The sequence below is a fragment of the Chlorocebus sabaeus genome, chromosome 11, assembly GCF_047675955.1.
Source record: "Chlorocebus sabaeus isolate Y175 chromosome 11, mChlSab1.0.hap1, whole genome shotgun sequence".
Taxonomy (NCBI): Eukaryota; Metazoa; Chordata; class Mammalia; order Primates; family Cercopithecidae; genus Chlorocebus; species Chlorocebus sabaeus.
Window position 1 is genome coordinate 57270384 of NC_132914.1, and position 21168 is coordinate 57291551.

General features: G+C 35.2%; 1 protein-coding gene across 3 annotated transcripts in view; it reads left to right on the forward strand.

Annotated features, from left to right (window-relative positions):
- The window catches only part of SLC16A7 (solute carrier family 16 member 7), a 183877-nt gene that overhangs the window by 47838 nt on the left and 114871 nt on the right, over positions 1-21168 (forward strand). For all 3 annotated transcript variants that reach the window (XM_008003863.3, XM_073020905.1, XM_008003865.3), the window contains exon 2: positions 12816-12914. The gene's annotated coding sequence lies outside the window, so the exon portion shown is untranslated. The remainder of the gene's footprint in view (positions 1-12815; positions 12915-21168) is intronic.

The window sequence follows — 21168 nt, forward strand, 5'->3', positions numbered from 1 at the left end:
TTACATCGGATTAGTGGATGAATAAAAGTTAAGAATGAAGATGGATCTGATTCTTCATGCAGAGGATAGAGCGTCAAGGAAGGTATAGTCCAGAAGGGAGAGCACGATTCAGTGATGATGGCTTTTCCCCCTGTGATCGTAGTCAGAGTTATAGAATGAATGGGCAATAATGAAATAAAAATTGCTTGAGGAAGAACATGCAATGTAGACTAGAGAATTGAGTAACCATCTATTAAGATTGTCTTTATGGAGTTCAGTAGAGATAGATTCCATAATTGTTGTGAAGAATTTGGAAATTGTGCACAGAGTAAAGAATTCTGAAACTTAGTTGAAAGTAACTTGTTGAAAAACCTTATAGTAATTGGGAATACAGGCACAAAGGATGTTGGAAAGTTTATTTTACAGCCATAAATTATTGATGAGTTATCACTGCCAGCATATCCTCAGAAGACGTTTATGTTGTCAATTTTTAAAAGCACTTGGATAATTAATTTAGATTAATATAATTCACTTAGATTCTGTATAAAATATTAGTAAATGATATTACTTCCTTGATTTAGACTTTACTTTCTGCCACGGACTATGTTGCATACATACTTTCATTTGCATTAACTTTAATACTTACTCCAATGTAATTATTCACATTCTACAGTTGAGGAAACAGAGGGTAAGAAAGCTCAATCCAATTGTCTTTGATCATAGAACTATTAAATAACAGTTCTGACATTAAATCCATTCCATTTGAATTGAAAAACTGTACTTACACTACTCTGCAGTATGACCCCAAGAGTCTCTAATATACATAAAAGTTTTCTGCGCAAGTTGAAAGTGGTAAGTATACATGTCTATAAATCTAGTTGTCTCTTACATGGTTATTCATTTGTTTATTCAGTCATCAAACATTTATTGGCCCTCTAGGCACTGCTAGGTACTACATATGTAACACATCCATATATCCTCATGGAAGTTACAGTGGAAGAGACTGGCATTAGAAATATGAACAACTGTATAATGACAATTTTTGATAAATGCTGTGAAGAAAACTGGAGTGCCTTTTATTAAGTAGATTACAGAGCAGGCTTCTTATGTACTTACTTCCCTGTGGGCAAATGTAATTAGATTTACAATATAGCTTACTGTAATTCAAGAAGATGCTTAAAATAGCTTTAGATAAATGGTACCACCCCAGTGTAATCAAGCTGAACAGTTTGAAAACATTGGTCTTCTAGCAGCCTTTTCACAGCACAGAGAGAATTTTGGCAAACTGTGTGGTATTCTTGAAGAAAATCATGGTATTACACTTCAATAGGTTCTGAAAATTTACCAAATGTCACATCTGTATTTCAGTTTTGGAGGGTGACTTTGAAACTATTTCAACAATGACCTACATCAGTTCACAAAAGAGCATAATTATCCATGGAGATAATTCTTAGGTTGCCCTTTAAATAGCAGTATCTGTCCTGCTGCAACTCTGAGCATATGGCAGATTTTCAATTGGAAATATGGATATGACATTTGATAAGTTTGAATATTAGGCTTAAGATATTGATAACATTTGGCATAAAATCAAAATAGTAATATAACAGGAGAATTTATTTCATTCAGAACTTAATAAAGCTGGGTGGTCAAAGTAAATAAAAAACAAAAAAAACACAAACAAAGTAAAGCAAAACTGTGTGAAACTTTGCCGATGTTAACAACAACCTAGACCCTGACTTTAGTGCACATCGAAAGTTATAAAGTCTTGGCCAGGCACAGTAGCTCATGACTGTAGTCCCAGCACTTTGGGAGACTGAGGCAGGTGGATTAATTGATGTCTGGAGTTCGAGACAAGCCTGGTCAACATAGTGAAATCCCATTTCTACTAAAAATACAAAAATTAGCCAAGCATGTTGGTGCATGCCTGTAATCTCAGCTACATGGAGGCTGAGGCACGAGACTCGCTTGAGCCTGGGAGGTGGAAACTACAGTAAGCCAAGAAAATGCACTCCAGTCTGGGCAACAGAGTGAGACTCTTTCTCAGAAACAAACAAAAAAAAAACTGAAAACAGTTATAAAGTCTTACGTTTTAGTTTTAGAAGTTACCTTGTACCTGTAATATAATAACATAAATAACTGGTACTTAACTAATTTCAGATTGCAAAATAATTTCTGAGTCAATGTTCTGTTTATTTGATTTTTATTTTCTCACCAACAAATGTGTGTTGTAACTTTACTTCTCATTCCTCCCTCCCCTTTCAAAATTTCTTTATAACAGATAGAAAACATAATTTCCTGACAGTTGGAGACATTTTTGTAATTATCTGCAAACCCGAGAGGCTTGAGATTCTATTTGTTAATGCTATTAGAAAGTAGTTGAAATGATTTTCATGAAGTAAGTAAAAATGTATGTGAAAGATAGAAGTTAAGCATGAAATCCAGTATCATAATTGAAACCTGTTATCATTTATCAACTCTAGACATTGTCTTCCCTATTATTGTTTTTCCTGGAATTTCCTTATCCTGTTAGTACTCTTCATTATCTCTTATGTCTTTCTTGTGTACCACTCTCACAGGGGAGAAACCCTTAAATTAGGTCTTGAAGAATAAGCAGGAGCTTGCTCAACAGAAAGATGAGTTAGAGGATTTCTTAATAGGCACTGACATCTATTCAGGCTAGAAAGTTAAATTAGTTCAATGTTATTATTAGATGTAGTGCAAGGGAAGGCATGATGTTAAAAGAGAATAAAGCAGTGGCATAGGGTCAGATCAGATAGCAAAACCATTTGATATGGTTTGGCTATGTCCCCACCCAAATCTCATCTTGAATAGTAGTTCCCATAATTACCACATGTTGTGGGGAGACCCAGTGGGAGGGTAAGTTAATCATGGGGGCTTTTACCTCCATGCTGTTCTTATGATAGTAAATGAGTTGTCACAACATTTGATGGTTTTATAAGGGACTTCCCCCTTTGCTTGGCTCACATTCTTCTTCTTCCTGCTGCCAAGTGAAGAAGGACATGTTTGCTTCCCCTTCTGTCATGATTGTAAGCTTCCTGAGGCCCTCCCAGCCCTGTGCAATGGTGAGTCAATTAAGTCTCTTTCCTTTATATATTACCGTGTCTTGGGTATGTCCTTATACCAGCATGAGAACAGATTAATATAGTAAATTAGAACCACACAGAGTGGGGTGCTGCTTCCAAAAATGTGGAAGCAACTTTGGAACTGGGTAACAGGCAGGGGTTGGAACAGTTTGGAGGGCTCAGAAGAAGACAGGAAAATGTGGGAAAGTTTGGAACTTTATAGAGACTTGTTGAATGGCTTTGACCAAAATGCTGATAGTAATATGGACAATGAAGTCCGGGCTTAGGTGGTCTCAGATGGAAATGAGGAACTTGTTGGGAACTGGAGTAAAAGTCACTCTTGCTATACAAAGAGACCGGCAGCATTTTGCCCCTGCTGTAGAGATTTGTGGAATTTAACCTTGAGGGAGAGGATTTAGGGTGTCTGGTGGTAGTAATTTCTAAGTGGCAAAATGTTCAAAAGGAAGTAGAGCATAAAAGTTTGGAAATTTGCATCCTAACAATGTGATAGAAAAGAAAAATCCATTTTCTGAGGAGAAATTCAAGCTTGCTACAGAAATTTGCATAGGTAATGAGGAACCAAATGTTAATCACCAAGACTGTGGGGAAAATGCCTCCAGGGCATGTCAGAGACCTTCACAGCAGTCCTTTCCATCACAGGTCTGGAGGCCTAGGAGGGAAAAATCATTTCTTGGGCTCGGCCCAGGACCCGCCCTGCTGTGTGCAGCCTCAAGACTTGATGCTCTGTGTCTCAGCCACTCCAGTCATGGCTAAAAGGGGCCAAGGTACAGCTCAAGCCATTGCTTCAGAGGGTGCAAGCCCCAAGGCTTGAAAGTGTCCACATGGTGTTGGTCCTGCAGGTGCATAGAGGATAAGATTTCAGGTTTGGAGACCTCCACCTAGATTTCAGAGGATGTATGGAAATGCCTTGGTGTCCAGGCACAAGTCTACTGCAGGGGTGGAGCTCTCATGGGGAATCTCTGTTAGGGTTAGGGGAGTGCAGAAGATGAATGTGGGGTTGGAGGCCCCACACAGAGACCCCATTGGGGCATTGCCTAGTGAAGCTGTAAGAAGAGGGCCACCATCCCCCAGATCCCAGAATGGTAGATCCACCAACAGCTTGCATCGTACACCTGGAAAAGCCGCGGGCACTCAACTCCAACCCATGAAAGCAGCCAGGAGGGGGGCTGTACCATGCAAAGCCACAGGGGCAGAGCTGCTTAAGGCCATGGGAGCTCACCTCTTGCATCATTGTGACCCAGATGTGAGACATGGAGTAAGTCAAAGGAGATCATTTTGGAACTTTAAAGTTTATTGACTGTCCTAGTGGATTTCAGACTTGCATGGGCCTGTAGCCCCTTTGTTTTGGCCAATTTCTTCCATTTCGAATGGGTGTATTTACCCAATGCCTGTATTCCCATTGTATCTAGGAAGTAACAAATGTGCTTTTGATTTTATAGGCTTGTCTCAGATAAAACTATGGACTTGGACTTTTGGGTTAGTGCTGAAATGAGTTAAGACTTTGGAGAACTATTGGGAAGGGCATGATTGTGCTTTGAAATGTGAGGACATAAGATTTGGGAGGGGCCGGGGGTGGAATGATATGGTTGGCTGTGTCCCACCCAAATCTCACCTTGAACTGTAGTTCCCATAATCCCTATGTATCATGGGAGGGGACCTGATGGGAGGTAATGTAATCATGGGGGCTCTTACCCCTGTGCTGTTCCTGTGATAGTGAGTGAGTTCTTATGAGATCTGATGATTTTATAAAGGACTTCCCTCTTCGTTCAGCTCTCATTCTTCTCCTTTCTGCTGCCACATGAAGGATGTGTTTGCTTCCCCTTCCACCATGATTGTAAGTTTCCTGAGGCCATCCCAGCCCTGTGGAACTGTGAGTCAATTAAACCTCTTTCCTTTATAAATTATCTGTCTTGGGTATGTCCTTATAGCAACTTGAGAATGTACTAATAATACACTGTAAAGTTCATGAAGAAATGATCACATTGGGTAAAATGTTTGGTGACCAGAAAGCGGTCCACTTACACTGCAGAAGCAGAAGAGAATGAATGAAGGACTAATAGAGATACAGAAGTGTGCACAGGTAACGAAGATGTTGTGGGAGTTCATGCCTGGTCTGATGGCATTAATTTTTTATTTAAATAAGAAGCCAGGTCACTTGGGTGTGTGACTTATTCCTGTAAGTCTAGCACTTTGGGAGGTCTAGTCGGGAGGACTGCTTGATGCCAGGAGTTTGAGATCAGCTTGGGCAACATGGTGACTGCAAAACTTGGTCACTACAAAAAAAAAAAAAAAAATATGAAAATTAGCCAGATGTGGTGGAATGTGCTTGTAGTCCCTGCTATTTTGGAGGTTGAGGTGGGAGGATCACCTGAACTTGGCGAGGTAAAAGCTGCAGTGAGCCATTATTGTGCCACTGCTCTCCAACCTGGGTGATAGAGTGAGACCTTGTCTCAACAACAATGCGAACAACAACAATAAGAAGCCAGGTCAACTGCAGGAGGTGATTGAGGATATTTAGGGAACTTAAGGATAACGGATAATGTTAGGACTTTAATGGAGGAGAGGAAGATACAAAGATATGTGTGAAGAGCTTACAGAACAGGCCTTGGGGTCCTGCTGAAATTGAAATATATGAATATGTAGTGGTATCAATCTATACAATTAATCCATTTTCCTTTGCTCTATTTAGTACAATAATTGCATAGTCCGTTTCAAGTTTGGAATTTTGAGAATTCTTGTTGAAAGAAGACATAGGCATGGGGGACTTGAGATTGTTAGTGATTGATTATAGATGATATTAATATTTATTGAGTACATATGATGTGTTAGTAATTGTGCTTAGTACATTACCTTTGTTGCCACATTTAAACCTTTTTTTTCTATGAGGAAAAAATATTGTTCCCACTTTCCAAAAACCAGCTGAGGATCCAGGTATGTAATTTTCTCAAGATAGATTTACCATGATGTAATGTAACTGGGATTTGAGTGAAGATTAACATTGCAGCTGAATAGAGAAAAAAAAGTGAGGCTAAAAAAGGGTTCATAGTTTGGGAGAAAATATGTCAAGAGACTAACCAGTCTCAAGAGGATTCCAGAACAGGATTGATAGAAATAAAATATTTTAGATTGCATGAAATATAGGGAACTAATTGGTAAGTAGAACATCAATGTTTAAGCCTCTAGTGATAGAGGCATTCAGAGTGGCCATGAGATCCAAGTGGGAAATGGTTTTCTGAAATGAGAGTTGAAGTAGAGATCATGAATTCTATGGATAGATTATTTATTGCAGTGCATAGGTATTGATTATCAATATTGATTTGGTGGGATTTTGGAATCAGGAGAAATGGATTTTGAAGGACTGACCTAAAAGCTGATGAGTCCTAGTATTCAGAGTGATACAGATTGGTGAACATAAGTGAAAAAGAATTTTTTGCATGAAGGTGGAAAAGTAATGATACAAAAGCCACAAAATGGAAGTAAGATTATTCTGAGCCTCTATCTTGGTCTGAATATATGAAGATAATGACTTATATAAATCAGGCTTTCAAGGAGAAAACAATTTGGAGACAACATAATGTCTCGGTTAGGAATAAGGAAGTTTGTTTATTAAAAAATGGTAGTCATAGAGTGTACAATGGACAAGGTTGAGAAGGACATCAAAAGGAGTGTGGTAGGGTGGAGAGCATGAACCAAATGGGAAAAAGTGCATAGCTGTGTGAGTGAGAGATTGTGAAAGAAGGTTAGTGATTAGAGGAAGCAGTTTATTTGGGCCTTGACAGTGAGAGACAAGAGGCATCAGTGGAATTTAGTGGCTTTAAATTTGTAAACAGAGCTTTGGTTTAAAGGTGTTTTGCTATTTCATTTCCAAATACTACCATGACCTGACTTTCAACCACATTCTTATTTGAGCTAAGTGAGGATGACAATGTTCAAAGTTCAGCAGTGGTTGGGGCTGATACAGGAGTCTTGTTGGTCAGATCAATGGAAAATTTGGATGATATTAACTGGATCTATACCTCTGGTTTTGTGGCCTTGCTTAATAGTATTTTACTTTAAAAATTCTAAGCCAGGCACAGTGGCTCACACCTGTAATACTGGCACTTGGGGATGCTGAGGCAGGCGGATCACCTGAGGTCAGGAGTTCAAGACCAGCCTGTCCAACATGGTGAAACCTCATCTCTGCTAAAAATACAAAAATTAGTAGGCGTGGTGGCAGGTGCCTGTAATCCCAGCAACTTGGGAAGCTGAGACTGGAGAATCACTTGAACCTGGGAGGCGGAGGTTGCAGTGAGCCAAGATTGTGCCATTGCACTCCAGCCTGGGCTACAAGAGTGGAACTGCATCCCCTGTACCCACCAGAAGAAAAGTTCTAAAAATATTAGTACAAATTTTATAGATATTTGTCTAATATTTTACTTTTTCAAGGCATTATATTAATTTAATATTTATTGTTTAGGATTTATATATCATCATTTATGCTTTACTTATTAGGAAAGATACCCACTTGATGATATTAATTTCCATTGTTAAATTTTAAAAGGGCATAGTCTTACCTGAGCACTTGAATAACTGTAACGAAAATTTAAATTGGGTCTGTAGATTTACTTGTTTCACAAGACATGAAAAAATAAGAATGTGTGTCTTATACAAAATAAAGGAGATACTGTATTATGAAGTGAATTCTAAGCATACAATTCATCAAAGTTTAGCACTAGAAGTGTTTTTATACACCACATAGTCCAACCACCTGTTTATGGCTGATGCATGTGCATTTGGTATCTTTTCATGAAAGATATTTATTCTAACTGGTATTGTGGAAACGGTGAGCAAGATCAAAGTTGGAATATTGTCTCTATCCTTAAAGCTGTATACCCCTGAGAAGTTGGCTTCTCCAAGCCGAGTATTTCCTCTTCTGTAAAATGGGGATGTTACCATTATCAAAGAGTGATTAAGAGGCTTAGAGTGCCCATTTTACTTTTAGATATCTTTGACTATGAGGCCATACTTATATTGAACAAAAATCTATCTCTCTGTAGTTCTAATCTATTCACTATAGTTCAGCATCCTGGGACCACATCAGGAAGTTGAAAATTATCTTAAAACTGAGTTTCCCACTGTGTAATTTTTGGTGTTTATGCAGCAACCTGGCCTTTAACAAGTCAATATTAACAATGTCTTATTTTCCCGAAAGATAATGATTGAATAACTACAGTTGCCAGGCAAGGGCATCTGGGAGTCTCCTGGACAAATTTGATCATCAGAGGAGTCCCATATGTCCCGGGAATGGGTCTGCTTTGGTATCTCTGCTGTGCTCAGGCGTGGGTTGGGAGGTGCCTGCGGGAAATGTGGACTCCATGCAAATTCAACAATGGATTTCAGAGCTCAGCAGCTTGAGCCCTTGGCCAGTTATACTTCCTCTAGTTGTAGGCCTTTGAGGCACATGCTTAAGAACACCACATCATATTTGTCCATCTTAATTGTGTGTAAAAATAAAATGGCTAAAAGCTCTAGTGTAGTATTTGCTTTACAGAGTGAAAGATAAATGTAAATTTTGCTATGGGGAGATGGTAGCTAAAAGAAGCTACTATTTATGCTTCTCTCTTACTCCCATGCAGAGCCCCCCTCACAACCACCCATGCTTCCCTCAAAGCAAAATGATAAACTGAGCATGGCAACATTCCAAGACAAGCTTGGTATGATTTGCCTTTGCAGTGTATCTTGGCTTTGCCCCTCTTCATGGTTAATTTTCAGTACACCACTAAACAAATTATATTTTTTCAATGTTTATTGATTTTTCTTTCATCTTTGACTTCCTCGATTAGGAAAAGGGTAGGCTGTTAATGTCTCTATAACAAAGAAGTGAGAACAAGATTACTGAACTCAATAATTTTGTTAAAGTTCTGAGATCAAAGCTTATTGTCCTAGTGTTTCTGTTACTCATTTGCAGTATATGATGATGTAGGCCATTTCCTTAGATTCGATTCATGGAACTGTATTACCCTTGCTTAGAGATTTTAAGTTACACTACTTATTAAGGAGTACCATAGAATTTCTTATGTCAACCATGAAAACAGCTATATACCATAGCTGTAAATAGTGTTTACAGTTATATACATGTAGTTGTTTGCAACATGGCTTTTTAGAATCTGTCTTCAGTGACTTTCAAAGATCACCTTTGCTGGTTATGTAAACTTAAAACAATGGATTTGCTTTTGGACATCTAAGAGTATGATGTGGTGTCTCATGCCTGTCATTTGCCAGCAAAAGAAATGTTACTCTTCAGCTTTGCCGCAATGCCCTCACATTCTTCAGCCTTGAGTTAGTCAGCCGCTTATCAGCTGATGTGATTTTACATTTTTGCCTTGATCATTAATCATTCACTTTAAGTTCTCCTTTTGTAGTGTTTGCCAGTTGCTTCCAAAACAAACATGCTTTCTGGGCTTAAGGAAGGGAAAAGCAAAAAGATTTAAAAGAAGATAGTAGATGGTTTCACAGTTATTTTGGCTTTATTACTAATGCCAACTACTATCATAAGGCAAGAACTGAGCTTGAGGTATTAATAAATATTTTATTCAAGGAACTTTTTTTCAGCCCTAATGAGAATTTATAAACATGATTGGATGGGATGGTGCTGTTAAGTTAAAGGGAGAGACTCTCTCTCCTAAGAGAATAGATTGTTTGGTGATTTTCTGAAAATTTGAGTGTGGGTTTACATAGTTTTAAATATTCCTTTTAAGATTTACTGTGGTTTCTAAAACAGTCTCTTGTTTTAGGAGGATATTTATTTATTTTGTGAAATAAATTAATAAAATTACATATGTCAGCTGACATAATTTTTCACTTTTATTATTCTGTAGATAATAATCAACCAGCTGTAAACATGAGTAATATATTTCCCCTATTACATCATACATTCCTAGCCCTTTGAATAAGCACCTTTGCAAAAATATATTTCATTTCTGTCTTGATTAAAATTTGTTTCATGAGTTGGAAGAGATCATGAACCCTGGGTAATGCATTTTGGTTGTAACTAAAATTCTTAAGTCAATTAATTATGAGTTACGCCAGACATGGAACTTTATGACACCCAGGATATTCTATTAAAATAGCAGTATTGAAATAGCTGCTGGCCCTTTCTAAAAAGTATGGCTATTTAAATCACCTAAATAATGATCTTTGAAATTACAGAATTAAAAATACCACGTTATTTCCTGCCTGATAATTGGATGAGAAATTAGACATTAACCTAGCCTTCCAAAGGCCTAGAGATTCCTTTTTTTTTCCTTTCCTGTTCCTTCTTATTTGTGTTAATTTTATTTTCAGTAAAACAGATCAAGGAATTTCTCTTAGTTTATGAACCTTTCTAGAAAAGTAAATATAGCTTGTACTTTTGCTATTGGTTTTATATTAAATAAATTATGCAAAAGTTACCTTTTAATAGAAGTAAAAGTCTTTGTAGAACTTATCTGTGATTTACACATGCATGCTTCAGAAGGTCAGGTATTCTAACTTTTGTACAAGGTAAAAGTTACTTGGAATATGGAAAGGCATGCCAAAACAAATAGAAAACATTTTATTTCATTTCAACTACCTTTCTTTTTTAAAAATCTTTATTTGGTAGACATGATTTACATATCAGCCCTCAAACATAACTTTTAAAGTTTGCTCCTGTTTTAAAAGAATAAAGTCACTCTTTAAGATAAATGTTTGCAGAACAAAATACTGTAAACTAAAATTAACTGTAATATTCTAATGTTGTAGAGAAGAACCAAGGAATATCTAAAGTCACGTTGTTAAAACAAATTTTTAGTTGAGAAATAAAAAAGAGAAAGAAAACTTCCTTAACTAATGATTCTCAAATATTAGTAATATTATTTTATTTCACATGAGAATCAAAATGTGGGAGACCTCACTTGTTAGGTACAAGGTAAGAAATATAATTACGCAGACAAAAATGGATTACAGCAAATAATACCAGTTTGTCACCATATCTATACATGAAATAAATTCAAAATTATATAATTTTAGTGGTAGTTACTGAATCAGAAAGAGTAAGATGTTATGTTTTAAAAATATTTACTATATAAAGTTTAATTATTGTGGCATAATAATACTGGGAATTTTGTGAAGTATATCTTAATATTGATTCTAAATTCAAATGAATTTATTGTTATAAAGAGATATTTTGCATGTAAAATTCACAAGTTTTGTGTAATTTTTATTAAATTACAATGTATATATATGGTCTACTTATTATAGTTTTGGAGTTTACAAAGTAAACAATTGATTATCAACCTAAAATTCCTTCCATTTTAAACTACAATGTCAAGGTTCTCTGGTTAAATCACGTAACATTACAAGTGCTATCAAAATGACCTCAGACTATTTCTGTTCTGTTTTCTTTGGCCTTACTCATGTGATATTTTTTATACTTTAAAAACCTTTGCACTGCACTATGCTACTGTAGAGCAATCTGATTTTTCTTGATTACATCTTAAAGTTGATTATATTGGTTTAATAATAAGATAAATATAAGAATTTGTAAACTTAAATATCTTATTTTTAAAATAAAGAATCAGCAGGGATCTAATGTTTATTCATCTATATATTCTAATTTTTACTGTATTAAGTAGCAATATTAATATTATTAATTAGTGTCATTATTAATAATTATATTTTAATCAACTATTATGGGGTAACATAATTATAACATAGGGTTAGTGGTGATGCAAATGAATTTAACTAAATAATCTGTATGTAAAGGAGTCTTTAAATAGAACTTTGGAGCTTTAAGAGTAGAGTTAATAGTTAATTGTTATTAATAGTTAATTAATATTAACAATGACAATTATTACAATCAATAACAATTATTCATTCAACAATTGTTATTAATAACAATAATAGCAATTATTATTCATGTTGTTATCATTTCATTGCCAAACACTGTATGTATTGGTATTTTACAAATGTTAACTAGCTTAATTCAATAGTCAAATTTTTGGGGTAAATACTAGTATATCCTTTGTTTTCAAGTAAAGAAGTTGGACAGAGAAGTGAAAAACTTGTTTCAAGGTTCATATCAAAGAACATACAAGAACTGATGATTAAACATTGGTTATACTTTTATAATATTTCTGATGTATTGTTAAACCTTAGATGCTTCACTGAAATTTTGCTCAATTTTTAATTAAGACATTTAATATAAATAGAATTTTAGTGTATTTATGTAAAAAATTTCAAGATATTACTTTATAAACACACACACATATGCATGCACACACACATGCACACACTCACACTCACATACATTTTTGTACCAAAAATGGAGGGAAACATCACTCAAAAGTTAAAAACAAGCTATTGGTTTGAAATCCCAAAGATGCTGGACTGAAATGAGTCTCTCTGATGTTTTGGCAGGAAATCCTCTACACCGTGAGAAATTTTACTTGGGACAGAAAATATAAGGGCAGGCACAAATAAAGGCAGGTGCCATAATTATAACATAGGGTTAGTGGTGATGTGAACAAATTTAACTAAATAATCTGTTTATATCGAAAGGGGCCTTTAAATAAAACCTTGGAGCTTTAAAAGAAAGTAAATAGCATTTTCAGCCAGTGCAATAGAAAGCTATATGTTATTAAGTCTTTCAGATATGAAGTTGGATATATTTTCCATTTTTCTAAACATGCATAAAAATATTTAGATGGTTACCATATTCTTTGATTCTTCTAGGAGTCAATCTTAAGATGTGATGCTTTCATGTGAAACCTGAAACAAGGTGATCTGGGGAACCAAAGACTCTAGGACTCTTCGTGCCAACAGAGCTACTCTGTGAGTATCCTTGGTGTGTAATGATGCTTTCTTCCATCTAGCTGTTGTAAGTCATGCTGTTTATGCAATTAGTAAATCTTACTGTGAATGGTAATATTGGCATGACTACTGTTTTTGTTCATTTTCTAAAATAGGACATACCTTAAACTTGATACTTTTAGCTTCTAGTGTTTTCATGATCCAATATACTGTGTGATCTTGGTCAAGAGACTAAGTCTCAGTTTCTCTGTATATAAAAAGAAGCTAAATATAAACTTCCTTCATTAAAATGATTATAAAAGTAGTAAATGATAAAGTTTCAATAATATTAATAGAATTATATTCTATTTTTATTACTAACATGAATTCTGGTTTTAAAATTAACGAGAAAGCTAGAGGTATATACTTTTGGTTATTTACCTTTATCATTGGTACTTTTAAAAAATACTACATTTTGAACAAAACTGATCATATTGGGGTTTTTTACATTCATATTTTGTTTGCAGAGGGCTTATCACTCACAAAGTTTTCACACTCATGATTCAATCTGATTTAATCCTTCATACAATCTTGGTTTAAAGCAGGTCGGGGATTTTAATCCTCACTATGCAGATGAGAAAACTGATAACTGATGCTCAGCATTGTGTCTTGCTGAAGGCTGCATAACTTGTAAAGGACTTAAAATTCAGTGTTCTTATAACCAGTCTATACTATCTTCTCTAGACTGTTCTTATAACTAGTCTATACTCTTTCAAATAAATGTAAGCAACTGTATTCAACTGGTCAAATTTCTATTTTTGCATTGGATTGCTACATATTTTAACTAGTTTATAAGAGTAGTATGATAAATTTACAAAGTTGTATTACCTGTTTGTTGCGAACAATTCCTAGACCAACTGTATGGCTGTATTCTGTCTTCTACCTCTGTTGTATCATGTACTCTGTCTTCTACCTCAAGTTCATGAACATATCTTGGTATATCTATGTAGTAAACAGAATAATGGACCCCCACATCTTAAACTCTGCCACTTCAGAATATTATGTTACATGGTAAGAGGAGAATTAAGGTTGCAGATGGAATTAAGGTTGCTAATCAGGTGACTTTGAAATTATCCCTGATTATGTGCATGGGCCCAGTGTAAACACCAGGATCCTTATAAATGAAAGAGAGAAGGCAGCATGAAAGATAGTCAGTCCAACCTTGACGGTTTGTTGATGTAGGAATGCAGCCAGAAGCCAAGGAATGCCAGTGGTGGCTTTCAGAGTATGGAAAAGCAAGGAAACAGATTCTGTCCTAAACTTTCCACTCACACCTTGGTTTTAGTCCAGTGAGACCCATTTCAGACTTCTGACCTCTGAAATTGTAAGGTAATAAATTTGTGCTGCTTTAAGCCATTGTATTTGTGGTTGTTTGTTACAGCAGCAACAGAAAAAGAATACAGCTCAACACTGTGAAATTATGGAAAGCCTCAGAGTAGAAACAATGGTTTATGCCAAGAGGTTATTAGGTTAGTCATAGGGGTATTTGCTGCTTTGATTGAATTTTTTGTTCCATGTTAAGTATGATCATAGGGCTAGGTTGTAATATGTCATATGGTTCCTTTTGGATACATAGTTTGTTAAGGGAACCAGCTTACCCCTGCCTGTTCTTATTAAGAGTACAGAATATAGATCTTGGAGCATTTGGGTTCAAATGCTGCCTCTGATACTTACTAATTATAAGGTTTTTGAGCATCAGTTTTTTCATCTGTAAAATGAGGACAATACAAGTTCTTTATAGGGCTGTTGTGAGAATTAACTATTAATTTGTGTTAAGTGCTTAAAATACTATTAATACTTGGCATATTGTAGAGACTAATTAAGTGGTAGCTATTATTATTACTAAATTATTCCTCAAATACTGTAATTTCTAGATTCATTTTCTTTATTCAGATATAGATAGGAAAGTATCCAATACTTTGGGATGAGTGCCTTTGTGGTAGAGGCATTTTAGTATAATTATGTGAATTTTGTAATTTGTAATTTTACTTAATTTTTTAAAACCTTTCGTGCTTTGAAATACCTCTTCTTTGTCTGTTTTCATCATCATAAATATGTAGATGAAGCAAATTTGTATATTCTATAATAATTCATTTCATTGACTTTACTTATTGTACTGTCTTAACTGTTTTATATTGTGAGTCTTTAGGTTAGTTTTGATGTTACTACTTCAGCATGTGAATATCTTGGTAGTAGGGAAAGTATACAGCACCCTGTAATAAGAGATCCTAGATTAAAAATACTTCACAAGTGAGAAAAACCTAATCTGAATAGAGTTTTCAAAAACATTGTTGAGAGAGGAGTCTCTTAAGTGGATACATAGAAATGACTACTTCGGTCAGTGCCCCATTCTCTGTGTTTGACAGTGGTGGTGGGTCTGCTTTAGGCCTGGTGGGAGCATATATTTGATCAGTCTTTTAAGCCTTCACCACAGTGGCTATATCCCAAGGGACAATATATTAATTAATTCAACCAACATGTGTTACATACCTCCTAATGCCAATAAACAAATAATGTCTGTTCAAGATGTTTCCAGCTTAGTGGGAAAGAACCAATGATCCCTGAAGTAGCATAGATTCTAGCAGTCTAGTTAGGCAAGGTGATAAGACCTGTTTCCTCTTTCTAGCTACCCACACACAAAGGCCAGTTGCAGCATGCCATGATTACTTATGCAGTTTTAAAACGTCCATTGCTCTTACAAAACAGTTTGTCTGTGCCTGTCTTTTGACACCCTAGGTTTTCTCTAGTATGAGGAAAAACAAAACAAAATACATTCCTTACATAGACACCTGAAATACAAGGAATCCCTTTAAATTGTATACTTAAACACTATAATCACAGGCCTATTGAGTCTGTGGTTAAGAAACAGATATCAATAATCACATGGTATGTTTTAGCAAAATGAGATTTCTCTTTTTCCTCAAATACGTGTGGTATCTTTGTGGTGTTTTTCAATCAATTCCTTCGATTTTCATTTTACAGTCTTACTTCTCCCACACTTAACTAATTGGCATCTCATTTACCTGGATAAAGCTAGAAATCACAGAAAATTAGGAGGAGCTTTCCCCAAGGCACTCAACGATGTGGCAATGGTTGGATCTTTGGGTAGCCTTGGAGAACTGTTTGAACACGAAAGCTACAAAGGATATCACTGTTTCTTCCCTATGTTTTCACTTGAATCCAGCAGTTAACAGAAGGGTAGCAGAGAAAAATAGGAACTATTTGACCAAAAAAATCATTGCAATGAGTTAGTGGAAAGTTTCAAGTGAATTATGTGCCAAATACCTTGCCATGCCTTCTATGCCTTTCTGTACCTTTCTACCTTGAAACTGCATCAATAAATCAGTACAGAGGTAAGCTGAGCATGCCCGGCTGTTAATATATCCTCCCTAATATTCCAGTAAGCCTCTCACTGTGTCCTCATTTCTTTTACATAGACTATGGATTGTGTGGGTTGGTATAAATGCTAAGAATCAAATAATTAGGCTTTTTCTTTCATGTTGAGTTGGCCAGATTTACATATTTGGCAGTATCTTAAATTTAGGAAAGTTTTTAAATGTTCAGTCTTCTCCATTCATAACATGGTTCAGAAATAATGAATTGAGAGTTTCTGATATGAAATAATTAGTCAAATGTGGTAATGTGTCTATAAAAATATGGTTAAAATGAGTATAAATGGGTTTAGATACAGGGAAACATTTCTGTGATACTGTCTTGATAATTAAAATCCTAACATTACTTAACAGCTTTGTGATGTGACAGCAGATGCCTAGAGTAGGTAGTTTTATTATTTTGGCTTGTACCTTTAGCTTACGTGAATGTATGTGGTGATCAATTAAATTATGCAAGATTTTATAATATATGACATTGCTAATACTACTTTATAACTCTATTTTAGCTTTGACAATTCTGGTTTTAAAATATGCACACACAAGCACACATACACGCGTGCACACACACACGCACACACACATATATAGCCTCCCACAACGGGAAAGTGAATATTTAAAAAATGTTCTTATTTATTTAGCAGGTATGAGTGCATATTTCTTACATGCATATATTGTGCAGTGGTAAAATCTGGGCTTTTAGTGTGCCCATAACTCAAGTGGTGAACATCGTATCTGGTAATTTCTCAACCCTCATCCTCCTCCTAGCTTCCTACCTTTTGTAGCCTCCAATGTCTGTTGTTCCAGCAAGTGAGTATTTGAGGAAAGAAAAGCTGCCTTATTTATCCCGGCATCCCTCCTGTACATAATATAATGGGTTTTGTGGCTAGCTACTCACTATATGTTGGTTAAATTAGTTATTTAATTAAACACAAGGAAAAAATATATTCAACTAGTCCCTTTGATTCATCTCTTTAATTCTTAAAATTGATGCTGAACTAGAGAATATTGCTTGGATATATGGTCAGATAGGGTTTCTCATTTGAACTTATCATCAAAACTTAGGCTTTACCTTGTATGGGAAGAACCTGCTCTAGTAAAATTATCATACAGCGTAGACCAGATCAGAATCTATCTCCTCTATAGGAAGGCATATCTGGAAAAGGGAGAGCCCAGAATATTGCTGCATCAAGCTTGCTTAATTTTTTCTTGAAAATTCCGCTATCAAATGTGGCGTGGATTGAAGTGTTACTTTAACAGTAGTGTCTGCATTAGGAAATATGAAGCCAGTATGTAGGTGAGAAGCCTGGGGGTTAGAGAGGTTAGATAATTTGTTCAAGATGAGAAGTAGAGTATAGATTTTACCCAACTCTTCTAATACTAAATCAAGGTGTTTTCTTGTTGTTGTTTTATTTTGTGGTTTTTGTTTTTGCTTTTGCTGCTGCTGCTTTTTTTTTTTTTTAAGAGCCCTTTAAATAATCCTTTTTAAAAAAGAATCCTTTAGAATTTTTTAAAAACATCTTTTTTTAAAAGAGTTTTATGCTGCATCATAATAGTAATAACTGGTGGTCCCGGGGGAATGACGTTTAGTGAACAGGCTGAGGTCTGTCACAGTGCCAGTCCAGGGCAAAAGAGGCCCATGTCCTCCATCTGCTGCTGAGGAGAACACCAAGAGAGTCTAGTCCCCGTGGGGAACCCAGAGGGTAATAAAAGCATTGAAGCCACAGGACTTTAACTTCTAGGGCATGGTTATGGCTTCTATAAACTGTCTTTGCCATGTAATTTTAAATTGCTTTCTAAATTGTTATATTCTGACATCATCATATGGAGGTTTTATACTTTTATTTAAAATAGCTTAAAATCCCAGTCTGGACAACATAGCCAGACCTTGTCTCTACAAAAAAATTTTAAAAATTGTCCAGAGGTAGTGGCATGTATCTGTAGTCCCACCTACTGAGGAGGCTGAAGCAGGCTAGTTTGAGCCCAGGAGTTCAAGGCTGCAGTGAGCTTTGATTGCCACTGCATTCCATCCTGGGTGAACGAGTGAGACCCTGTCACAAAATTGAAAAACACAATGAAATAAACTATGATAAAAATCCTAAAATAACAAAAGGTTACCTTAAGTTTTATTTAAGATGTAAATTTGTTTTGAGGTGTGGAAAGATCTCATACCCTGTAAGATGTGACTGAGACAGTAGATTTAATGTTGCCTTAAACTTCATTTATTTATATCTGGTTAATGACTAATGCCTTTGTAGTGTTTTTAAAACCAGGAGAAATAATGACTTCTTATTTGACAAATGGCAGTAAAAAGTCAAAGCACATTAAGATACCTATTCTAGTGTAATTGGCAATAGCAACAGATGGAAACTACACACCCTATCATATTATGTATTATAACATATTCTCTGGCATTCCTATGTGGAGGAGAAGTGGTTGGGTGGTTGGGTGGGTGGAAGATGCTTGTGGTATGTGGATGTTGGGAAGCGGAGGGGATATTGACCAGTTTTGAGTAGGAGCATGTCGTTGTCTGCATTCGTGTTAGATGTACAATTTAGGCAAAGATTTGGGGTTTTGAGTAGAGAGATTGAAGGCTGGGATAACACTTGGAAGGCTACTAAACTTGTTGGTGCCTGTGGGAATTAGGGAAAGAAGATAGATTTAACTTCTTCTCCAAGTAGAATTTACAAGGATTGGCAACTTTGGTTTCATTTTAGAGAAGAGGAGACATTTTTGCTGACTCTGAGACTTTGAGCTGAGTGGCAGAATGTTAGTGCATTTAATAGAAAGCTGTGGGACCACAGTGCAAGCTGAGAGTGATGGTGGGGAGCTAAGTGGAACCCAAGGTCCTGAGCTACAAGAATATTTTTAAAGCACTCTCTCTCTGAACTTGTTTCCTCTATTGGCTAAATACAGTAGTATCTTCTATTGAATGGACAATAGCTAAGAAAGTAAGAGTCTTAAATGTACCATGTACTCAAATCACCTTTCCAATAATTCTTTTCCATTAGTGAGCTCCTGTTGTCAGCAAGAAGGGGGAATCCATTAAGGTGGTAGAATACTTGCATATTTAGGATCACCCTCTCCCAATTAGATTTTTCTAGGATGTATTAAAACTTTAAAGGAATTATTCTGTGAAAGCAAATTTGACTGATGGCATCTTTCTCTTATGCTTATCAAGGTTAAAAATGATTTCTTTTTACATTATAACTGAGAGATAATTAATGTGGATTGTTTTCTTCTGCTGTAAGCTAACTTTTAGCTCCATTGTAATTCTAGAATTTAGAAAATGGAATCACTGTTAGTACTACTCAGTGAAAGTTAGGATTATGGTACTGTTTCCAGGAAAAGAATAGAAAAAAATATTGTATCCAGATGAGAAAAGAAATGTGTTATATTATTTCCATTATGTTTGTGAGACCTTTGGTTTTTGTGTTTTCTGATTAATTTACTGCTCTTTTCCATTCACAATATATACGTGAGCTTTCTGTTCTTTAGAATTTCTTGTACTTTTTATTCAGATGAAAAACTTGGATTTTGCACATTAATTCAGTTTTACTCCTTAGTTACAATGCGAAAAACATCATAATCTCACAAGGGAAATGTGCAAAATGCTTCATGAAACTTGGGAATAATATTATAAATAAATCTATCGCCAAGAACTTATTGTCATGTTTTAAATACGGAATTAATAACCTGTTCCAAGGGCACACAGGCTATTTATCAAGGTTTTCTCCTAAGACTGTCTGCGTTTCCTCTCTCTCCTGTCCTCATATTATTGAAGAATTTTGGAAACCGGAAATTTAAAAAAATCTCGCATGATCCTATTTTTGGAGTTACTTTTGAGAATTTATAACCTTGGCAAAAGTTAGTCACCTTCAGCCATTCTCTCCCCAGGGCTCCTGGTGAACAGGTCTGTTTTGCATTTGGCTTTTCTTTTCTCAAAGGTGCATGTAGAAACCACACTGTGTTTATCTCACATCTCACAGAATTTAGTTGCCCAACTTTAGTAACGTGATTTCTCTGTACTTTAAGTTATATTCTTATAAAAAAAGGTGAGTCAAATTGTTGAAGGTGTTACTGTGATTACAAACGTGACTAAAGTTAATGTTAAACTCAGTTCATTCTATTTGCTATTTGTTTTACACCAGCAAACATTAACCCATAATTTGCTGCTTTAGGTGAATTTTAATTTTTGATATATTTGCTTAAAATGTTTATTTAACATGTTAAAGTAATATGATAGAAGAAATATCTTATGTGAAGAAAGATGAATTCTACATTTAGAAAGAAAATATGTAATTTATAATTTGAACTCTTTAAACTTTTCGAACATGCACACTAGACTTAACAGACCCTGGTTTTTATCAGTGGATAGTATTTTTTGAGGATTTTATATTGTAATGACAGTAAGCAAAATAATACAAAATAAGTACAAAATACGTTTTTCAAACTCCTGTCAATTTTGTTCTTTATAGATCTTATCAAACTATTTTCTTGATAACATAATGTTTACATATCAAATGTTATGTCTCTGCATTTCTCTTCTTATTTAACTTTAGAATATTTTGTAATAATACTAGCTAAAACAGTTAACTTATACATATAGGAGCCTTTAAAAATTATTATTCTTGATGTAGTAAATAACATATTAACTGAATAATGTTGATGATAATTTCTGTGCATAAAATTGAGTCTTGTCATATTATCAATATAAAAAAGTAGTTGATAAAGCAAACAATATTATTGAAATTTTATTCTTTTACCCTTTTTTAAAAAGAAACTACTTTGAGGTATATGTACAGGGTACAAAATGAAGTTATTCATTGGTTAATCACTTATATTAC